The sequence below is a fragment of the Gossypium hirsutum genome, chromosome A03 (genome assembly GCF_007990345.1).
Source record: "Gossypium hirsutum isolate 1008001.06 chromosome A03, Gossypium_hirsutum_v2.1, whole genome shotgun sequence".
Lineage (NCBI taxonomy): Eukaryota > Viridiplantae > Streptophyta > Magnoliopsida > Malvales > Malvaceae > Gossypium > Gossypium hirsutum.
The window spans coordinates 42,421,755-42,444,351 of NC_053426.1; positions in this window are offsets into that span (position 1 = coordinate 42,421,755).

Consider the following 22,597-nt stretch of genomic DNA (forward strand, 5'->3'; position numbering starts at 1 on the left):
ACTGATTTTCGAGTTGTGAAACTCAAGATATGATTTTTAAGGTGACAGTGACGCAGTTAGCCAGCTTGCCTGGAAAATTTAAAATGGATTGTGCAAAGAAGTGATTTAAGTCTGCAAACCCCTCGTGTCCGACTCCGGCGATGGAATCGGGTACGGGGTGTTACAACAGGGCCCAATAATTGCACGAGAAATCAAGGGTCCATTCTGGAGCGACTTCAATCAAATGGGGTTGAGATCTTGAAAGGCGTGGCTGGTGTGGCTCCTAACATGGCGGAATACTGGTTGGAGGCCACCGAAAGGATAATGGAGGACTTGGACTATTCTCCTAAACAAAAGTTGAAAGGGGCAGTGTCACTGCTTAGTGAAGAAGCTTACCAGTGGTGGCTGACAGTGAAAGAGGGCACCCAACCTGAGTAGGTCACTTGGGAGTTCTTCAAAACTGCGTTCCAAGGGAAGTATGTAGGTACGAGTTATGTGGATGCTAGAAGGAAGGAGTTCCTAAACTTGACGCAGGGAAACAAATCTGTGGCTTAGTATGAGGCATAATTTCTACGCCTTAGTAGGTATGCAAGAGTTATGGTGGCAACGGACTCTGAGCGTTGCGTTAGGTTTGAGGATGGTCTTAGGGATAGCTTCAGAGTATTGATAGCTTCACAAAGGGAGCAAGCTTTCTCGGAGTTGGTGGAGAAAGCAAAGATAGCAGAGGAGGTGAAACACGCAGAGCGCCTGGATCGGGAAAAAGAAAGGGGTAAGAATAAAAGGGAGGCTGAGACTCCTGGTGTTGGAGAGAGACCTAGGGTTAGGGCTAGAGATAATGGGCCAATTAGAGCAGGGTCCCCTGTTGTTAACCCAGGGGTGCCACCTTGTGCTGATTGTGGGATAGGTCATGTTGGCAAGTGTTGGATGAGGACGGGAGCCTGTTTAGCTTGTGGATCTATGGAGCATAGGATCAAGAATTGCCCTAGAATGCCAGCTCAGTTGCCAGGCATGGGTAGAGGTGATGTACAACCACCGAGGGGTGGTCAGTAGCCGCTCAGAGGCCATGGTCAGGCCAAGGGTCGAAATGGTTTGGGCTGTGGAGCACCGAGCGGAGGTGCTGGTCATGCTGAGGCGAGACAGCCAGTGTTGGTCTATGCAACACGTTGTCGAGAGGATAGAGACACTCTAGAGGCAGATATTGGTACGTACTTTATTCATAATATGCTATTTACTTAGTTTGGAATTAGAGTACGCAGTGGGAGCTTGGTGTGGTAGTCTATGTCATGCAGCTGTACTAATAGTTGGGAATTTCGAGGACGAAATTTCTTTTAGGGGGTAGAGTTGTAACGCCCCAAAAATCTTGAAATCCTAAACTTTCATTTTTTTTCAGTTTTGATAAAAATTGTGTTTAACATTCCTAGTTAAGTGTTAATTATGTGATAGTAGGTCTTGGTTAAGGTTTGAGTTCGAACTTAGGGGTGAAGGAAATTATGGTTATTAAAAGAACCATGTTGGCAAGTAGGTTGGCTTTTAATTAAATGAAGGAAGAATTGGACATAAGAAATCCTTGTAGTGGAGTGGCAAATGGCATCACATGCAAGGCAAAGAGGTAAGGGGTTCGAAACCCTCATTGCTCAAAGGAAGGATTTATTTTTGCTTAAGGAATATACAGTAGTGGCGTTGAATGTGAACTCTATAGGGGTGATAAGAGGAGAAATTTGAGGAGGGGATTAAGGGGTTATCAGGGAGAAAAATTAGGAGATGAGGAGTGTAAAGAGGTGGAGCCGAATTGGGGATTAGGGGATAGGAGATTCGGCTAGAGGCTATATATAGATGCCGAATGTGAGGTTGCCAGGCTAATGCTGAATTCTCACTCACCTTATTGCCAGAAAACACCTTTTTCTCCAAAGGTCTAAAAGCCGAAAATCCCTTGTTTTTCCTTCTTTTCTGTGCAGATTCTCCATTCTTCCCTACTCAAAGTTTTATTTTTGATTCACCTCTAGTTTTAAACGATTTCTACTTTTCTTTGTGCCGAATAACCTTTTTCACCATACAAGTCTCAAGATTTGAATATCCTCTGTGCCGCCACTACTCTTTCTACTTTGACCGGTTCTAGGGTAATTGTTTTTGCTCTCTCAATCGATTTTGGTAGTATAGATCACTCTGTCCCTCACTTCTTCTAATCGGTTTTGGTAGGATTAGTATCGAATGCCAGTCTTTTGGATCTCTTTCGATTTGCTCCCTAGGTGTTGAAAGGTGTTGAAACTTTGGTAAGTGTTCTTCACTTCGGTAAAGGTTGGCCGAATAGGTTTTAGTAGAAAAAGGGTGACATATGCTGGATACAAGTCACCCAATATGTTTTTAACGATAAAGGTTAATGTAGATCTGGATAGCACTCGTGATTAGTGATTAAGGAAAAGTTATTAAGACTTGGCATTTCATGTAAGGTTAAGGTGAGACTTTGGCTTTTGGTAAAGTATTCGATAAGTATATGTGAGTAATCATAGAGTGATATAGATTGTAGGTTCGTGGTAAGGGGGATCGCAACACACTTTATTACCAGGTGTGTACATACACTGCACACACACAATAGATCGGCAAAAGCCGAAATGCCGAAAAGCCAAAAGTTTGGCTACGGTAGTCTTACAAGTGCGTGAACACTCGTAAGGGGGAAACCGATAGGTTATCTGAGGCCCCATGGGAGATTCCATGAATTTGGGCCATGTTTTTGCCAACCGGGCTAGAATGGGCTGAGTGGGCCCGATGGGCTATTGGGCCCATAATAGGCAAAATTGGCAACTTGATGTTAAGTGATGGAAATTATATGAAACCATGTATACAAATGTGATTTGGGCCTAATGGGCCGTATGAATGTGATTTGGGCCTAGTGGGCTATATGAATGAGATTGGGCCTAGTGGGCCATATGCATGTATGTAGACTTGTTGGGCTCTGTAAGGGGTTTTGGGCCTAGTATCTAATAACTGTTTAATTGACATAAAACTTAATTAATTAATTGCAACCGTGGACGAGTCATAAGGTTAAAGTGTGGTAATGGGTATATGCATGTCTAGGATTGGATCTAGGGAGAGCTTGGTACTTAAGCGGTCTTAATGACTCACCTCCTTTTCTCTGGAATCCTACCTGGTGCATAGTATCTGTTCACCTTAGCCAATAAGGACTTGTTAACGGGCCAAGGTAAGTAATAAACCTAATAAAGAGAAATTATTGAAATGCCCCTAAGGGTGAAAATGACCAAAATACCCCTATGTGTTGAGTGTAAGATTTATGGATGTTGCATGTAGATCCGCTGCATGCATACGATATTCTGTTTAGGTTGCATATGGATTAGGAATTATGGAATGGAGGAAGTATATGAGGATCGCATGGTTGCTTGACAACTGTGGATCCACCGACGGCTTTTAAACCCAATATGTGATTGGCAGCTTGCTGCAATGAAGGTAGTTCCACAGCCGGGCTACCATTGATGTGTATCAGTTGGGTGGGTTGATATTTATATCACTACATGATGTGTACCGGGGGACAGAGTTGATGTGTACCGGTTGGATTATTAGGGTGGGTTGCACTGCATTGCATTACATGTATGATTTTATGGATTGATGAATGCTTATTGCTCGTCGAGGGTTGTACACACTGAGTTTTCGAAAACTCACCCCCTATTTTATTTTTCTCAGGTGATCCTCAGTAGGTGGTTCAACGGTTGGAGGGACTCCGAGGTGGCCAGCTAGCAAGACGACTTGGACTTGACTTGGACTTCTTTTCTTAAGCCTATAATTTCTAGTATTTAAAGTTATTTCAGTTCGGAATGTAATAAGGCCTTTCCTCTGGTTATTATTCAAATTAGGATTATATTTATTATTATGCTTTATATTTGCTAGAAGTAGAACATGGTTTTCTTAAAACCATAACTGTTTTTGAATGCTACGTTTTCACAACTCAATTTTTAAATGACAAGTTTTCATAAATCATCTGTTCTAAAGCTTTTACAACTGAAAAGAGTATTTAAAAAGTAATTAAGGTTTTAAAATCTAAAGAAGGGTTTTCAAACACTTCAATATGATGCACCAGATTCGGCCATAACGTCCGAGTCGAGTTTGGGGTGTTACACTTGAACTTCTGCAACTATTATAATTCAGTCCAGGTAAGTTAGTTCGGTTTGTAATTTAATATCTTTATGCATTTTAAGATTGTATGACATGAAATAGTGGATATTTATTATTCTATTGATGATGTAAAGTTGTTTGGGAAATTGTTTTTGAATTTTGATACTTGGGTTAGATGAACACGATATGGAGTACAATTGAATGGCAATGTATGCATGGATTGGAGTGGAGATTGATGTGGTGTGCTATATATATTTATCCCGAGTATTCCGAGGTTCAGTATTTGTTGCGTGTTATGGGTTGGATTAGCTCTCATGAGCGTTTGGCATGTTTTGTTTGGACTATTTGCGTACTCGTATATATAAGTCATTCATCAGATCGTAAATTATTGTACTATAACTTGCTTAATGACTTTGAATGGCATGACATGTACTTTATATCCTGAATTGACTTTATTGTAGACATATATGTTTTCCCGGAGATTATTGTTTGAGCTTTGAATTGAATTATGCAAATCACTGGTATGTAATTGTGGATGACAAGAAACATGTGTTGTTGGATCAATTTTTTATTAAATTTTTATATTTACTTCGGTAAGTTTTATTATTTTTTCACATCGAACTTACTAACCTTCAATAGGCTTACTTGTGTTAATTTCTAATTCTTGTAGATACTTTTAAAGGTTGGACGATCGGATCAGCACTCGAGTCACACTATCCATCCGTTTTTGGCATTTTTTTATTTTTTTTGGTATTATATGGCATGTAGTAGGCTTGTTTTGTCATTACTTTTGTTTTAGTATGTAAATATATAAAGAGTGAGCCTAAGTGCAAGTTGTTAATATGAGAATCACTACAATGATCTTGATGTTTATTTGGTAAATGTTTAGTTAATGACTTGTATGAATTATGAATGGTGAAAATGTTTTTTATATAAACTTGTGGTATATGTATGACTAATAGATTATATGGAATTGTTGTGAATTGAGGTGCCTATGATGGACATAATGGTCAGAAATTTAAGTTGTGGGAATTGGCATGCTTGGGTGATGACTTTGATTGTTGTATAAGTGTGCATAGTTGTGGTACCAATGAAGGTACATTGGTGAGACACTTAAGATGGTTGAATTAGTATGATTTGAGCTTGTTTAATGGCATTTTGAATAGGTCTAACGGCTGGTAAATGGATTGCTTAGCATCCAAGAAATCTTGAAATGGTAAACTTGATGTTGAAGGTTCATTTAGGTGCACACGGCTTGGGACACAGGCTGCCACATGACACATGGCCTACGACATGGCCGTGTGTATTAAGTCGGTGTGTTACACGGCTTGCAACATGCCATGTGTCACAAGTCAGAGAGTTACATGGTCTAGCACACGACCTGTGACATGATCATGTGACCCAATTCAATGAGTTACACTGGTAGGGACACGGCCGTGTGTCCCAACTTCAAAAGTACATGGCATGGGGCATTCCACACGGCCTAAGGCATTCCACACGGCCGTGTGTCCCCTGTTTTTGAATTTTTTCATATTTTTCTAAAATATCCTGATTTGTTTCAAATTAGTCCTTGAGGGTTTTAAAATTGATTCTTTAGTCCCTAAAGCTCGATTTATGCCTCGTAAATGTAAGTTATTATTGTAATTAAACTACTTTATTGTATTTAAGAAATTATATTGAAATGATCATGAGTTTACTTGTTTATTTCTGTTAACTTATTGTAGCATTCCCGTAACCCTATTCCGGTGACGGCTACAAGTTAGGGGTGTTACAGAGGGGTCTTCCCAGTACAAGCATCTTGGCAACAGAAAAAGAGGATAGCCTATGAATTGAAAAATTACATTTGGGAGGAACCATACGTTTTTTGATAATGCCCAAATCAATTAGTCTGGTGATGTGTAGCAGAGGAAGAGATACATGATATTTTACAAGGTTGTCACATATGTCTTTCTGAAGGGCATTTTGGTGGAAAAATGACAGCCCAGAAAGTACTACAATCAGGGTTTTATTGGCCAACCATGAATGCAGACGCTTATGCATTTTTACAACGATATGATAGGTGTCATAGAATTAGAAACATATCAAAAAGGGACGAAATGCTGCAAATAGGGATAACTGAGGTTGAAGTGTTTGATGTTTAGGGGGATTGATTTCATAGGACCTTTTCTAAGTTCTTTTAGGAATTAGTAGATCCTCCTAGCTATAGATTATGTTTTAAAATAATCCGAAGCTATCCCACTACCTACTAATGATACAAAATTAGTAGTGAGATTACTAAGAAAAAACATATTCACCAGGTTTGGTACACTGCGGGTGTTGGTCAGTGACGAAGGATCTGATTTCTGTAGCAAGTTGTTTGAAGCAACTTTGGCTAAATATAGCGTAAGACACAGAATGACAATTACATATCACCCATAAGCTAATGGGCAAGCAGAAGTATCTAATAGAGAAATAAAGCAGATTCTAAAGAAAACACTGAACTCAAGTCGAAAGGGTTGGGCGGTCAAGCTAGATGACGCATTGTGGGTTTACAGAATAGCATATAAGTCTCCCCTAGGAATGTCTCCATATAAGCTAGTTTATGGTAAAAACTATCACTTATCAATTGAATTGGAAAGGAAGGAATACTGGGCGATCAAAGAGTTAAATCTAGATCCAGAATTAGCTAAAAAAGAAAGATTATTTCAACTCTAAGAATTGGAAAATTTTTGCTTTATAGCCTACGAAAATACTAAAATGTATAAGGAGACGAGTAGACTTCAACATGATGTAAAGATTAGAAAGCGTGAATTTTTACCAGGATAGAAAGTGTTGTTGTTCAACTCAAGATTAAAATTATTTCCTGGAAAGCTTAAATCAAGATGGACAGGTCCATATACAATACATCAGGTAACTCCTCATGGAACAATAGAGTTGATCAAAAAAGGAGGAAAACCTTTTCTCATTAATGGCCAAAGAGTAAAACATTATTTTGGAGGAACAATTAATATTGTAATTGATGAACAAACCTTGCAGTGTAGCACTCTTTAGGATTTCCAAGGAATCAATGGGAAATCAACAAATATGCAAAGTGATAATAAAGAAGGTGACCAAAGTATTGATTTCACAAAACATAGAGAAACTTGACTGGTATGTCACGACACTGCTCCAGGATGTAGCAACAATAAACAAAATTCTTATTCTAGAACCTGCCCTCGACGTCGCGACACCACTGCATAACTCTATTTTCTGAACTATCCTTAATTATTGCTCATTTTGTAGCTAATTATATTAGGATTCTTGATTTTTAACTTTTCATTTAGTAGAAATAAACTATAACTCTTAAATAATTTATTCTTTCCTTCTAATCCTCTTTTATCACCAATTAAGATTAAATTGCAAGCATAATACATTTTAGTAATAATAGATTATCAAATGACCAGTTTAAGTGTAAGTGCTTCAAGCCCAGTTGTTGAGTTTCAAGGAGACATGGATAAATACTTGCAACAACTATAGCCATATACCTTTATTCAAGAGCAAGGACTTGACCCTCTAATGAGGAATTGCAAAGGAATATGGGAGAATGCAATTGAAAGAGAATGGAAAAAAATTTCTTTTCCATCCGAAAAACCCATAATAATTATTTTGGTGCAAGAATTTTATCTAGCATTAAAATAAAGGGAAGTAGTCAGACCATTCTATGAGATGTGCGCTTTTTTGAAGGTAAAAAAGGTTAATCTTCTTTTAACTGAGATAAGCATTTGCCAAATTTATGATGTGCCATATTATTATCTTGGTTATCTCTATAAAATAGATCTAAAAGAATTCAGAAATATAGATACAGAGGAAGTATTGAGATTTCTAATGGAAGGGAAAGAGATGTGGACATATCGGATGGGAACAACAATACCCGAAACATTCAATCAAGAGCTAATGAGACCAAAAGCCAAGATGTGGATGAAATTTGTCTGTTCAAGAATATGGCCTATAATAGAGATGTTCGAGATTAGTCATTCAAGCCATCATAACATATGGGATCCTCTAAAAGAAGCAAATATGTATTGCAACATGGATATATATAAGAACATGGTTGACTGTGTGAGGAATTTAGGAAAGGGAATATTTTTCCCTCATCTAATTACGAAATTGTGTAAAAGGGCAAGAACACCCATTGAGAGGATAGATAAGACCATGAATCCCCTAAGGAAATTACTCATGATAATTTGCTTAAGCATTTTTTTCTTCTTACAAATGAAACAAAAAGAGGAAAGGTGATATGAGTCACAAGGCCTAAAATCAAGCACATGCACGTAATGGGCTCAAATTTCCTTAAGCCCTAATAATGAGGTCGAAGGCCAAGCAAGTTCGAGTAAGATTCAACGGAACCATCCAAGACTTCATTGCCAAGGCCCTAGATGCGTACACCACCAAAAAATAAAATCAAGATTCACTCACTTATTTTCAAGAAAATCAAGAAACTGAATCTTGGTTCAATTTTGTTGTTTCAGACAATTAAAAGAGTCAAGAAAATCAAGATTTCAAAACTTGAAAATCTTGGTCCAAGAAATCAAATATTGCAGCTAAAGTGCATTAGATTTCATGTACGAGCTTAAATGAGCCAATTTTGGGGGCAAACAGATCACAAGACTAAGTTCTTCAAAATATGGCCCATTAAGATGTCAACAAGCCCATCCTGAAGTTTGGAAAGTAATTTAATTGAATATCAAGTCAAATTATCAAAGTGGCCTGAATCATAAAATATTTACACTTTAGGTCCAATTTTATTTTAATTGGCAGATCATCATGTAAGAATTCAGCCAAATGATAGCCCATTTAATTCGATTCATTGAATTCCCATTAAAATTCCACACTTAGAATTATTTTGTTTTTTTAGATTTGATGAGTTGTCATGTTAGTTATTCTATTAGGGTTAGGAAAATCTATTTTGGGGGCCTATAAGTAGCATGGTCATCCACCCTTATACATACATAGTTGATTTTTATTTTTAAGTTAATAATAATTCTTTTTGAGTTTTTCTTCAAGAATTGTTCTTGAGTTTCTTTTAGAAGCTATTTTAACAATCTTTAGGTTGTAGGAATCAACTTCAAGCTTTTTCTTGCCAAGATCTCTTTTTTGGAGGGGGAATTAGAGCCATTGAAAGGAGTTGTGCATTCTTAATGTTTCCAAGGCTTTTTAAGATGTCATCTTCTCATTTCTAGCCTTAATTTATCATTTCTAGTTTACTTTTAATTTAGTTCTTGATGATTTTATTGATTTTCATTCTAGGCTAAAATTGCTTCAAGAGAGATGTTTTCCTATATTTTTCCATTAAGAAACACACCAAATTAGGAGTTTTAATCCGTTCTTGTTGTTTCAGATATTCTTGCACAAAATAGTTTGCTTTTGTCTTTAAAATCACTTCTAAAAAATCTATTTTGTGTTTTGTTTTTCCAGATCTGGTTGGGGCATTTTCTTGTAGTCCAAGGACGGTTTCTTTCCATCCAAGAAACACTAATTCATTCTCTATTGGACTTTTTACCAGAAGGTTCACCTTTCGTTTGTTTTAATTTTGTTTAAAATCTAAATACAATCAGGCTCTTTCATTTACTCTATCTCGTCAATTTAATTAGCATGCTTTCTCTTTACATCAATTCTATATTGTCTATGAAAGCCATGAGGAACTAATCCCTTTATGGGGGATTAGCGAGTGGAGGTTTGATTTGTTAACTATTTTGTAGGGTTGCTCAATGGGTCAGCTGTTTGGGAAAGGAAGAACGTGGAACAAACCTTAGGCCTGACAACCCCGAGAAGTCATCAAGGTGGGAATTAACCCAAAATTGGTATGGCCCATCCGTGAATACCTTCATCCTTAGCCATTCTAGATTGTGAGGTCGAAATATAAATAGTTCTTGCTGACTCATTATGTTAGTGGAAGATCGGAAGATCCTACTAGGGTAGCGACTAGTTGATTGACGAGGAACCCAGGACGACAATTGATGGAGATTACCGAAGCGAGCTAATCACCCATAATCAAGATTTGATTAATTCTCCCTCTTTATCTCTTGAAGTCTATTTCTTTTATGTTATTTTATCTTTATTATTATAAAAAACCTTAAAAATCTTTTATTTTAAATTTTTGTACTATAACTAATTTAAAAGTATTAATTAGATCTTTTAGTGTTTATGTTAGAATTGATTGGCACTAGCCTCCCTTTGGTATGATCCTTGGAGTACTCACCTACTTCATTGTAAAACTATATTACAGCTTGACCCGTATACTTTCAAATACTGCCTTCTTATTCTATATTTTATTGCAGTATTCACACTCTGGAAGTTAACACGTCTGAAGGCAGTCAGGCTGAAAGCCAGGAACAACGAATGTTCTTTAAGCCGAAAACATAGGTATGAATTCAGTTAAGGTTATTACTATAAATATCACAAACTGGGTCAGTTTTCAAAATTTTAGTTTTTCGTTGTGCAATAAAATCGTTTTCAAACCTGGATTTTTTCTAACAAATAATACTAGGGTTGTGACCACTTGTGTATCTGAGGGGTAATATTGGGCCTCATGTATTAAGCCCAATTATATGTGCTTCCTAGACTTTTGATGTAACAACTCGATTTTTAGTGGTTTTGAAAGCCTATTTTTGTAAACCAAGCCCGTAAATATAGAATAAGAATATTTACAGAGTTACTATAAAAATATATTAAAGAATGACATAATAACTTTGTCAATTAAATAGTTAGTTAAGGCTTAGAGACTAAAATTAAAAAAGTCCAAACACTATTAGGTTTTAATTAACAAAAGACTTGAGGACCTAAATGACAATTAACCAATGATCCAAAATGGTAATTAAACCATTTTTAAATAAGTGATAGTAGAAGATGATGACAAGTTCCTTGAGTGTGATTAAAGGCAAGTAAAATTAATTAAACCATGATTTATTTAGTTACACTAAGTTAATAATTACAGTATAAATAGGTGAAGATAGTGGAATTCATAATCTTTCTCCTTCTTTCCTTCGTCCACCATGCTTAAACCTTGAAGAAAGCTTCAAAACTTCTTCCTATCATTCAGCCAAATATTAGATCAAGACCCAAATCAAAGTGAAGTTAATAAGGGGAAAGAAAAAATTACAGATTAGTCCCTAAATGATCTACTCATTTTGTATTTTGAAAAGGTGTAACACCCCAAACTCGACTGAGTAGGTTCGACCCAAATATAGTGAGCTACATTAGCCACTGAAGTGACTTTCTGTTAACTCCCAACCTAACCTCCCACACACCACTTACGAAAATAATGCATTAAGTAAAAACACTATAGTAGAATTATTTTCTTACATAGAATGAAAACATGGGAACTTACAAACATCAAAGGAAAGGTTCGCATGCCAAACAATAGAAAGACTTAAAAAATGTATGCTCACATAGAAGTGTTCAATATGAGTTCACACACACAAAGTACTAGTTCACACAATAGCATAGGTTTGCATACAGTAGTATAGTTTCGCAAACAAATAGACAACAAGAGGTATCATACAAGCATGGGTTTTCATACTTTAATAGGGTTCGTATGCATGCATAGGTTCGCTAAATCCGAGGTACACATGTAATTTTCATAAACACAAATATACAGGGATAGTAGAAAACAATACTTAGTAATAATTTTAACTCTCATATTTTAATAGCAACTCAACATAATACTCCAGCATGAAAAACATCAATTTTATTGAAAGGTAATCAAATATTCTAAGTCATGGTTTGCAAAATAAAAATAAAAAAATCCAAAGGAACAAACTCATACGATAAATCCCATCACCTATGTTCCCAGGTTTGCCAATATCTAGTCAGGAGTGAGCCTCGCCAAGTCATCTACCTCGCCACTACTATCAGCGACCTACTTACATGCGAAGTAAGAGAGGAGTGGGTGAGTTTATAGAAAACTCAATGAATAATCAAGAATCGAAAAGGTATGCTTTAAAAATGAGCTTTAAAAATAGAAAGAAAAATTAGTCTTACAATGTTTCGCGTGCTGAGTTCGCAGGTAAGGTTGTGGGACCCAGTTTGCAGATGTAACACCCCTAACCCGTATCCGTTGCCAGACTAAGGTTAAGAGGTATTACCGAACATATCAGAACATTTCTCAAACATTTCATAATTATTATATCATCATAGTCACACATCTTAATTGAGTCCCTTACAAAGGTCAACGAGACCTTAAACATGCATTAAAAAGTGGTCCGGACTAAACCAAGCACATACAAAATTTTTCAAAACCTTAACATCTTTCAAAGTTATACGGGTCACACACCCGTGTGAATAGGTCGTGTGCCTCACACAACATTAGACACGACCGTGTGTCTAGGCCGTGGCAAAATAGGGCATACATACTGACTTGTCCACACGGCCATATGAAATGCCAGTGTGGTAGGCCGTGTGAAAATTAAGAAGGCTATTGACTTAGGTCATACGGCCAGTCACACGTCCGTGTGTCTAGCCCGTGCTCGAAACTGACTTGGCCACATGGCCTAGCACATGCCCGTGTGTGCGACTGTGTGGTCTTCCTAGGCTCATTTTGAAATGGCCATTGAGCAACACGGTTGAGACGCACGCCCGTGTCCCTACTTGTGTAGGGCATTTGCAATGCCATTTTGCCACCCATTTAATGGCCTCCCTACAAGCATCAAAACCAAACATTTTATACCAAATTCTTAGCCAATTCACAACTAAAACATACATCATTCATCCCATTTCATTAACAATAATTTCATGCTTTACATTCATACCAAATCATACCAAAAATCACATAGCAAACTCATACATTCTAACATATCCAATCTCATGCCAAAATCACAATATTTCCACAATTAAATCACATTACCAACTTACCAAATTGACCATTCTCTTTGGCCAACCATAAGCACATCACATAGGCATAATTTGCATCACATATCATATACCAAAATCCAACCATAAGTTCAACCACAAGCAAGCCATATCACATGGCTAAATATACACATTACCAAACATATTCACAAACTTCTAGCCTATACATGCCATACTTTAATATATACATTTTCAATAGGTACCAAAATATAGTTCGATAGTGTGGTGATGATCCTCGATGATCCCCGAGCTCCTAGTAGCATTGATCTCTATAAAACAGTTAAAACACACACAAAGTAAGCTTTCAAAAGCTTAGTAAGCCATATACAAATAAACTTAACATATAACATTAATCTAATTCAATTCATTCATATAATTCAAGGAAAAATACATTCACAAAGCCATATATCTATTATATTTCATTTGATCATGATTCACATATATATATCATATCTCATTCTCATAGCAACTCATACTTATATCATAGGTTCATCAGGGTACATATACTTACCTTTCATTCTTAAACATGGTATACACTTCAAACGTACCTGGATCGGATACAATTTCACATAGTCATCCATTTTCTCAGAATGCCCGTTGAACCATTCAGAATCAAGAAGGATATTTGGATAGCTCGGAAGCTCATACAATGCCAACGTCCCAGACGTGGTCTTACATGTAATCAAATATTGATGCCACTATCCCAGACAGGGTCTTACACAAAATCAAATACGATGCCGATGTCCATGGTCTTACACATAAATCATAAGTCGATGCCAACGTCCAAGATGTGGTCTTACACGGAAACACATATCGGATCCTATGTCATGACGTATGTATCCTAACTATTCCTATAGTTCGTACGCGGCTTTTTGGATGTCGAAACTTTGTCGATACTTTCTCCGATATCTCATGCTCAACTCATTTAATCATTCATCATTGTTCAAGATCATATTAACATTGATAAATCAATTTAAAATACATTTATTGTATATCGACTTACCTCGTACTCATTCGAACGGATAAATCGATTACTCAACGAGTTTCGACTTTCCCCGATCTAATTTCGTTTTCTTTGGTTCTTGATTTAAATCAATTCAAATTTAACTTATTCAAACTCACATTCATTCAAATCAATCCAAAAACACATATTTATGGCATTTTACAAATTAGCTGCCAATGATTTCTGACTCAAAGCATCAACAATAACATTGGCCTTTCTCGGATGGTAATCAATAACAAGCTCATAGTCTTTTAATAGTTCTAGCCATCTTCTCTGTCGTAGATTCAAATCTTTCTGAGTCATCAGATATTTCAAACTTTTATGATCTGAATATACGTGACATTTCTTACCAAACAGATAGTGGTGCCAAATCTTCAAAGCAAACACAATAGTTGCCAATTCTAGATCGTGCGTCAGATAGTTCTTTTCGTGTGACTTCAACTGTTTCGAAGCATAGGCTATAACTTTCCCTTATTGCATCAAAACACAACCCAGACCGTTCAACGAAGCATCACTGTGGATCACAAATTCTTTAGCCGATGCTGGTTGTACTGACACCTGAGCTTCAGTCAATAGGGCTTTCAACTGATCAAAGCTTTTCTGATACTTTTCAAACCAATTAAATTTCACATCTTTCTAAAGCAAGTCAACGGAGTCACGATCATCGAAAAGCCTTTTACAAATCGTCAGTAATAACCAAAAAGTCCCAAAAAACTGCAGACTTCAGAAACATTTTTCGGAGGCTTCAATCCAAAATAGCTGAAATTTTGCTTAGACCGACTCGGATACCTGATGTTGACACAATATGGCCTAGAAAACCAACTTTGCGCAACCAAAATATACATTTGCTAAACTTCGCATACAACTGCTTATCTCGTAAAGTTTGTAACACTATTCTCAAATGCTCGGCATGTTCGGTTTCATCACGTGAATAAATCAAGATGTCATCAATGAATACAACAACAAATTGATCTAAATAGGTCTGAAAATTCTGTTAATCAAATCCATAAATATAGCAGGTGCATTTGTTAATCCAAAACACATAACTAAAAACTCATAGTGTCTGTACCTTATTTGAAAAGCAGTTTTCGGAATATCTGAATCTTTTACTCGCAACTGATAATAGCCCGATCTCAGATCTATCTTTGAAAACATAGTAGCTCCTTTGAATTGATCAAACAAATCGTCAATTTAGGGAAGAGGATACTTGTTCTTGATAGTCACTTTGTTCAACTGACGATAATCAATGTACATTCCCATCGTGCCATCTTTCTTTTTCACAAATAAAACAGGAGCACCCCAAGGTGAGAAACTTGGTCTTGCAAATCCTCTATCTATCAACTCTTACAACTGAGACTTTAATTCTTTCAACTCGATTGGAGAAGCTATCGAAATAAGAGTAGTTCTCGGTACTAACTCAGTGCCAAATTCAACTTCTCGAATCAGAGGTAATCCCGGAAGTTTTTCAGGAAACACATCAGGGAATTCATAGACAATAGTCATTGATTTCACTTTCCTTTCTGTTACTTTCGAATCAATCACGTAGGCAAAGTAGGCTTCACAACCTTTTCTCACAAAATTCAGAGCTTTCATCGAAGAAATCACAGCAGGCAATCCATTTAAATCATTAGATTCAATTCAGATTATTTCATCATTCTTGCATCTCAAATCAATAGTTTTTCATTTGTAGTTCACAATAGCATCATGCAAAGTTAACCAATCCATACCCAGAATTATATCAAACTCATCAAAAGGTAATAACATAAGATCGGTCGGAAAACAAATGTCTCAAAACATCAACGGACAATTCTTCCAGACTTTGTCAACCAAAACACTTTTACCTAGGGGGTTCGATACCCTAATCACAAATTCAATAGACTCTACAACAAAGTCTTACTGGATACTAAATTCATATATACATACGAATTTGTTGATCTAGGATCTATCAAAGCAATCACAGAAGTACCATAAAGTGTGAAAGTACCAGTTATAACATCGGGAGACAAAGCTTCCTCACAAGCTCGGATAGCATAGGCTCTAGCAGGTGCACAAGCCTCAAATTGAGCAGCAGTGTCTTTAGTTCCCCTCTGACTACCACTCACATTTCTCGTATTTCTAGGTGGTCTGCCTCGACACTCGATCTCAGATTTTGTGCTATCTCTTGTTCAATAGACTCAGGACAATCTTGGATAAAGTGATCTAAAGATCCACATTTGAAACAAGCCCGTTCATACAATCTACAATTGCTGGGATGTCTTTTACCATAGTGCTTACACTCAAGTTAATCAGATCTGGCATTTCCAGCATTAGCAATAGAAATAGTTGGAGCTTTGAAGCTCGAATGCGATATAGCACGATTGCTACTTGAATGTTCCATATTAGCCTTTGAACAACTATAATCATCTCAAAATTTCTTTGACGTAAACTAAAATGTTTTGCTGCAGATCTCTTTCTCACATCTTTAGCTTCTAAATCAGCTCCTCTTTTCTCTTTCCTGAGCTCTTCAGCTTTACATGCTCCTTCAACAAGTACAACAAACTCTTTTATCTCTAGAATCCCGACTAACAACTTGATGTCTTCATTCAAGCCATCCTCGAATCTCTTACACATAATTGCTTCAGTCGTGTATATTGACTCAGCCTTAAAAATTCTCACTCGTATTCTATAACAGACATATGACCTTGTTTAAGCTCAACGAACTCTTTACGTTTCTAATCAATAAATCTTTGACTGATGTATTTCTTCCAGAATTCAACTTGAAAGAAATCCCAAGTAATTCGTTCCCTCGGAACCATATATATCAGTGTCTTCCACAGATATCATTCATCTGGAGTCAATGATAATTCATCAAACACTCGTATCGTGTTCTCTAACCAAAATTTAACTCTCTCGGCATCATCATTAATTGTAGCTCAGAATTCTTCGGCCCCATATTTTCTAATTTTTTCAACTGGAGGCTTATTCATCTGAATCAGACTAACTTGTAGCATGACAAGAATTTGCATAGGATTAACCGGGGGTGAAGTTGTGGCACAACCGGTTTAGTTTGGATATATTGGGTGAACCAATCGTTCATCATTTATAGAAGGCTTGTTTAGCCTCTCCGTCATGACTACTAGCAATAGGTCTAATATCGGATGGCGCTGTCCCTTGCGCGAGAGCAGGCACATTACTTTGGAAATTGTTAGCTACAGCTCGTTTGGGATCCATTTGCTATATAAAAACAAATTTTAATTGTCAGGATTCATCACACTATCGCAATTCATATATATGGCATGTATAGCTAGACTCACATACACTAGGTTTGTCCTAGAATTGACTAAACCGTAGCTCTGATACCAACCAAATGTAACACCCCTAACCCGTATCCATTGCTAGACTAGGGTTAAGAGGCATTACCGAACATATCGAAACATTTCTCAAACATTTCATAATCATTATATCATCCTAGTCACACATCATAATCGAGTCCCTTACAAAAGTAACGAGACCTTAAACACACATTAAAAAGGGGTCGGGACTAAACTGAGCACATATAAATTTTTTCAAAACTTTAACATTTTTCAAAGTAATACAGGCCACACACCCGTGTGTACAGGCCGTGTGCCTCACACGGCATTAGACACGACCGTGTGTCTAGGCCGTGGTAAAACAGGGTATACATACTGACTTGTCCACACGGCCATATGAAATGCCCGTATGCCAGGCCATGTGAAAATTAAGAAGGTTATTGACTTGGGTCACACGGCTAGTCACATGCCCGTGTGTCTAGCCCGTGCTTGAAACTAACTTGGCCACACGGCCTAGCACACGCCTGTGTGTGCAACCGTGTGGTATGCCTAGGCTCATTTCGAAATGGCCATTAAGCAACACGACTGAGACATACGCCCATGTCCCTACCTGTGTGGGCAAAAATAGGCCATTCGCAAGGCCATTTTGCCACCCATTTAAGGGCCTCCCTACAAGCATCAAAACCAAACATTTTATACCAAATTCTCAGCCAATTCACTACTAAAACATACATCATTCATGCCATTTCATTAACAACAATTTCATGCTTTACATTCATGCCAAATCATACCAAAAATCACATAGAAAACTCATACATTCTAAAATATCCAATCTCATGCCAAAATCACAATATTTCCACAATTAAATCACATTACCAACTTACCAAATTGACCATTCTCTTTGGCCAACCATAAGCACATCACATAGGCATAATTTGCATCACATATCATATACCAAAATCCAACCATAAGTTCTGTAACACCCCTTACCCGTGTTTGACGCTGGAACAGGGTACGAGGCATTACCGGACTTAATCACTAATCATCGTACAAAAACTGATTCATAATTTCACTCTAATTTAAAACTTTTTCAAACACATTCAAGCTGTCCCTTAAAAAGAGCTTACAAGGCCCATATCATGCTTTAATTCAACCACACACATAGGCAAGCATGCATATTCATAAATTGGATCATTTAATTAATAACATAATCAAGACTATCTACATTAAATGACTTTATACAATAGAGATCTCCAAATAACATAGGTCAGTATTTTAAGCCAATTCTGTGACAGCCCTAAAGTGACCCTAGTTGGAAAGCGGTTTTGGGACCGCTAAACCGAGTCACCTAATTATTTGAATATGATATTTATTGTCTAAAATATGTGAATATGAATGTGTGAAAGTTTTAAGCTTCGATTTAGTAAATTGTATGTGAATTTAGTCAATAGGACTTATGTGTGACACTTTTGAAATATGATAGGTTAATCTATAAGTATCAATTAGTGCATGAAATCAAAAGGGTGGACTTGCATGTCAATTTCCCCCTAATTAGTAGTGGCCGGCCATGAGCATGAGGGTGGACAAAATGTTATGGCTAAAACATGTCATAAACATGTTGGGTTAATGCTTTATGTTAGGAATAATAAAATAAAGAACATGGGCAATAAAATATTAGTGTTAGTAGTAGGAGAAACAAAAAAAAAAGAAAAAAATGTGTGTGGTTGTTCCCCCATTGTGCCGTACCTAGAAGAAAAAAAAAGAAGGCTTCATCCTCGTTCTTCTTGACCGAAAAATCAAAGGAAGAAGAAAGGAGTCTTCTTGCTTCATGTTCGGTTGGTTGGTGTTTTAGGAGGAGGCATGTTTGATGTTGTTCCATGAGATTCATGCATGTTGTTAGTTGTTAGCTTGAGTTCTACCTAGCCCATGGTTTAAATCTTTGCTATGTGATGAAGATGAGCTAAGTTTCGGCTAAGGTGGATTTGTGTTGATGTCACTTGCATGCTAAATGTGAAGCTTTGTAATGATACATGTGATGGTGGATTGATGACTCTTGGATTTTCTTTTTAGCATTCTTGAGTTAGGCCTTAAGTTCTTTGTTTAACCCATGACCAAAATTTAAGTGGTATGGTGTCTTGATGCATTCGGCCATGTTAGGAAGTAGAAGAGAAGCATGGTTGTTGATCATGTTATTTGGATGAAAATGGTAGTAAGGTGAAGTGCAAATGTTAGTATTTGATCTCTAGAGTATATATGTGTATTAGCCGAGTTTTGAACTTAAAACGAATTGGTATTTAGTCAATACAAGTAACCATAATTGTAGAATGTATTAAGTGTTGCAATCGGCCTCAACATAGACATGCATATTCGGCCATAGAAAGAAGATTGGTGTTGCATGTATTCGGTTAGAGGCAAGCACATTGATGCTTTTATTTTGGCTTAGACAATCGGCTAAAAGGGAGTGTGGGTTAATATGTTGAGTTGATTCATGATTTCATATGTATGTGACTTTAATGTCTAATGTATATATATGGGCTAAGTACTTTGAGTTCCTCTTTTCGATGCTCAAATGATTAAATCAATTTATTTGTTAAATTAAGCTCAAGAGCAAAGGGGAACTAAATCCGATAAAGGGAAGGAAAAAGTGATCGAATAGCCGCCGAAATCGTTCGACCACATCCGAGGTAAGTTTTAAGTGATTAAACGTTGAGTAAATTCAATCATAATAGGACATAATGAGTTGATTTAATAAGATATGATGTGGCCATGACATGTCTTAAACTCAAATCGTAAGTTCATAAGTGTTTGGACTTGGAAATTTAAGAGCAAATTGTAATAATTTGCTTTGGACAGTAGCAGTAACGTGATTTTAGAAAATCACTATAAATTGTTGGTGTGGAATTATAGGCTGAATAAAATATGTAATCAAAGCTTAGTTAGTCTAGTTTCTTATAAAAGAGACCGTGTAAGCAAAGAAATTTCCTATAAAGAGATATTTAAAGTTGTGCGGGACAGTGTCAGAATGACTCCGAAATCCCCTGTTCTGTTTTTAGAAAATCATTATAATTTGTACAAAAATGGTTATAAGATAAAATTTTATGTTAGACTCCTTAATGAGTGTAGTTTCAAATGAAATCAAATAGAACACATTTTGAAATCTATACAATGAAAAATATGATTCGTAGTGAAGAGTGGTCAGATTAGTCAAACAGTGAAACAGGGGAAATTTTAAGAAAAATCTGGTATTGATTGGCCAAACCTAAAATTCTGGAAATTTTATGGATGGAAGATATACGAGTGTATATTCAGGGAAAATTAACGGCAAGTGATTTGGAGTTTTTTAGCTCCAGTTATAACTAATTTAGTGACTATTGCTCAGGAAAACAGCTCGTAGTGGATATGTGATTTTGTTGTGAACATGGATAAAACTTGTTTTAGTTGCTCATAAGCTATTGATTAAACCCATACGTGAATTCTAAATCGTGATATTGTAAAACGATATATGAGTGTTAGATGGATCTTTGATATTAAAATTTGTTAAATTGTAAGTTTATGAGTATTCGAATATGAAGTGATAGTATGGCGTGAAATTGAATTATTCATTGGAAAATGATTGATGTAGATTCGGCCAAGACAAAGTGTATACATGATAGTATATGTGGTATGTGAAGTATATTTGGATAATTGTGATGTGGATACATGAAAATTTATATTTTGATTTAGGATTTTATGTGATGAATGTGAATGTGTATATATGAGATAAGGCCGAATGGCCAATGTGATGAATGTGAACATGCATATATGTGATAAGGCCGAATGGCCAATGTGATGAATGTGAGCATGCATATGTGTGATAAGGCCGAATGGCCAATGTGGTGAATATGAACATGCATATATGTGGTAAAGCCGAATGGCTAATGTGAAATATGTATGAGAAATGTATATGTGGTAAAGCCGAATGGCTAATGTGAAATATGTATGAGATATGCATATGTGGTAAAGCTGAATGGTCAATGTGAAATATATATATGAGATATGTATATGTGGTAAAGCCGAATGGCTAGTGTGAAATATGTAGGCGATGTGCGTATATTGTGGCCGAACGACCAATGTGAAAGGTGTGTATTATTAGATATTTGATGAGGCAAATGAATTACAAATATGACAGTCGATGTGAATGTTGTAACATGTGATTAAATGTACATGAAACTTGGAAATATATTCCGGGTAAGACCCGATGACTACGTGTGGAGATTATGTCCGGGTAAGACCCGATGACTACGTGTGGAGATTATGTCCGGGTAAGACCCGATGACTACGTGTGGAGATTTTGTCCGGGTAAGACCCGATAACATCGTGTGGAGATTTCGTCTGAGCTAAAGGTCTCGCCGATAATCTGAGTAGAGGTTAAAGCTATAAGACTTCGTAATAAGAATTGCTTATAAATATATTCAATGCGAAAGGTTAAACAGGTATGTACTCCAAATTTATATGTGAGCTTGATTTGGAGTAAATCATAAGGTAGTTATGTGATGCATACGAGAGCAATCTATGAGACTATTCCTATGATTATGTGACATCGGATCAGTGTGAGAGGTTATGTGAAATCATACAATATATTTATGTCACATGAGCTCACTTTTATGTGAAAGTTTAACTGCCTATTGTATATGATGAGTTGTGCATATTCGGTAAAGGGATGGCATGCCCGAAGGAAGAGTGAAATAAAATATACGAACAACTATGTTATAATTTGATTGTTATCTGTTGACACTGCTTAAAACTTACTAAGCATTGTAATGCTTACTCCGTTCACTCTGTTTCCTCTGTTTTATAGATCTCATTGCAAAGCTAGAGGCTCGGGGATCATCAGTAACTAGTCACACTATCACTATCCACCGCTTGTTACTGTTATGTTGAGAATTATTTTATGGCATGTATAGAATAAACTAGTGGTGGAAGAATATTTTTGGTTAATGTATATAAGCCATGCGAAAATGGCGTCTTTTGAATGTTTACTTAGTGAAGTTTAAATTTTACCTCTGGTTGTGCTTAGTACTTATTTAAATGAACGATCTTCATTTAAAGAAAAAGTTCAAAATTTTACTGTTCTGACATGAGTTACAAGTCCGGTAATGCCCCTTACCTATTCTGGCGACGGTTACGGGATAGGGGTGTTACATTTTATTGGTATCAGAGCTACGGTTTAGTCGATTCTAGGACTAACGTAGCACGCGTGAGTCTATTTATACATGCCATAAAGTGATAAAATGATAGTGTGATGATTTTTGATTATTAAAATGTGTTTGTTGTATTGTAATGAATCTTGATCCCGATC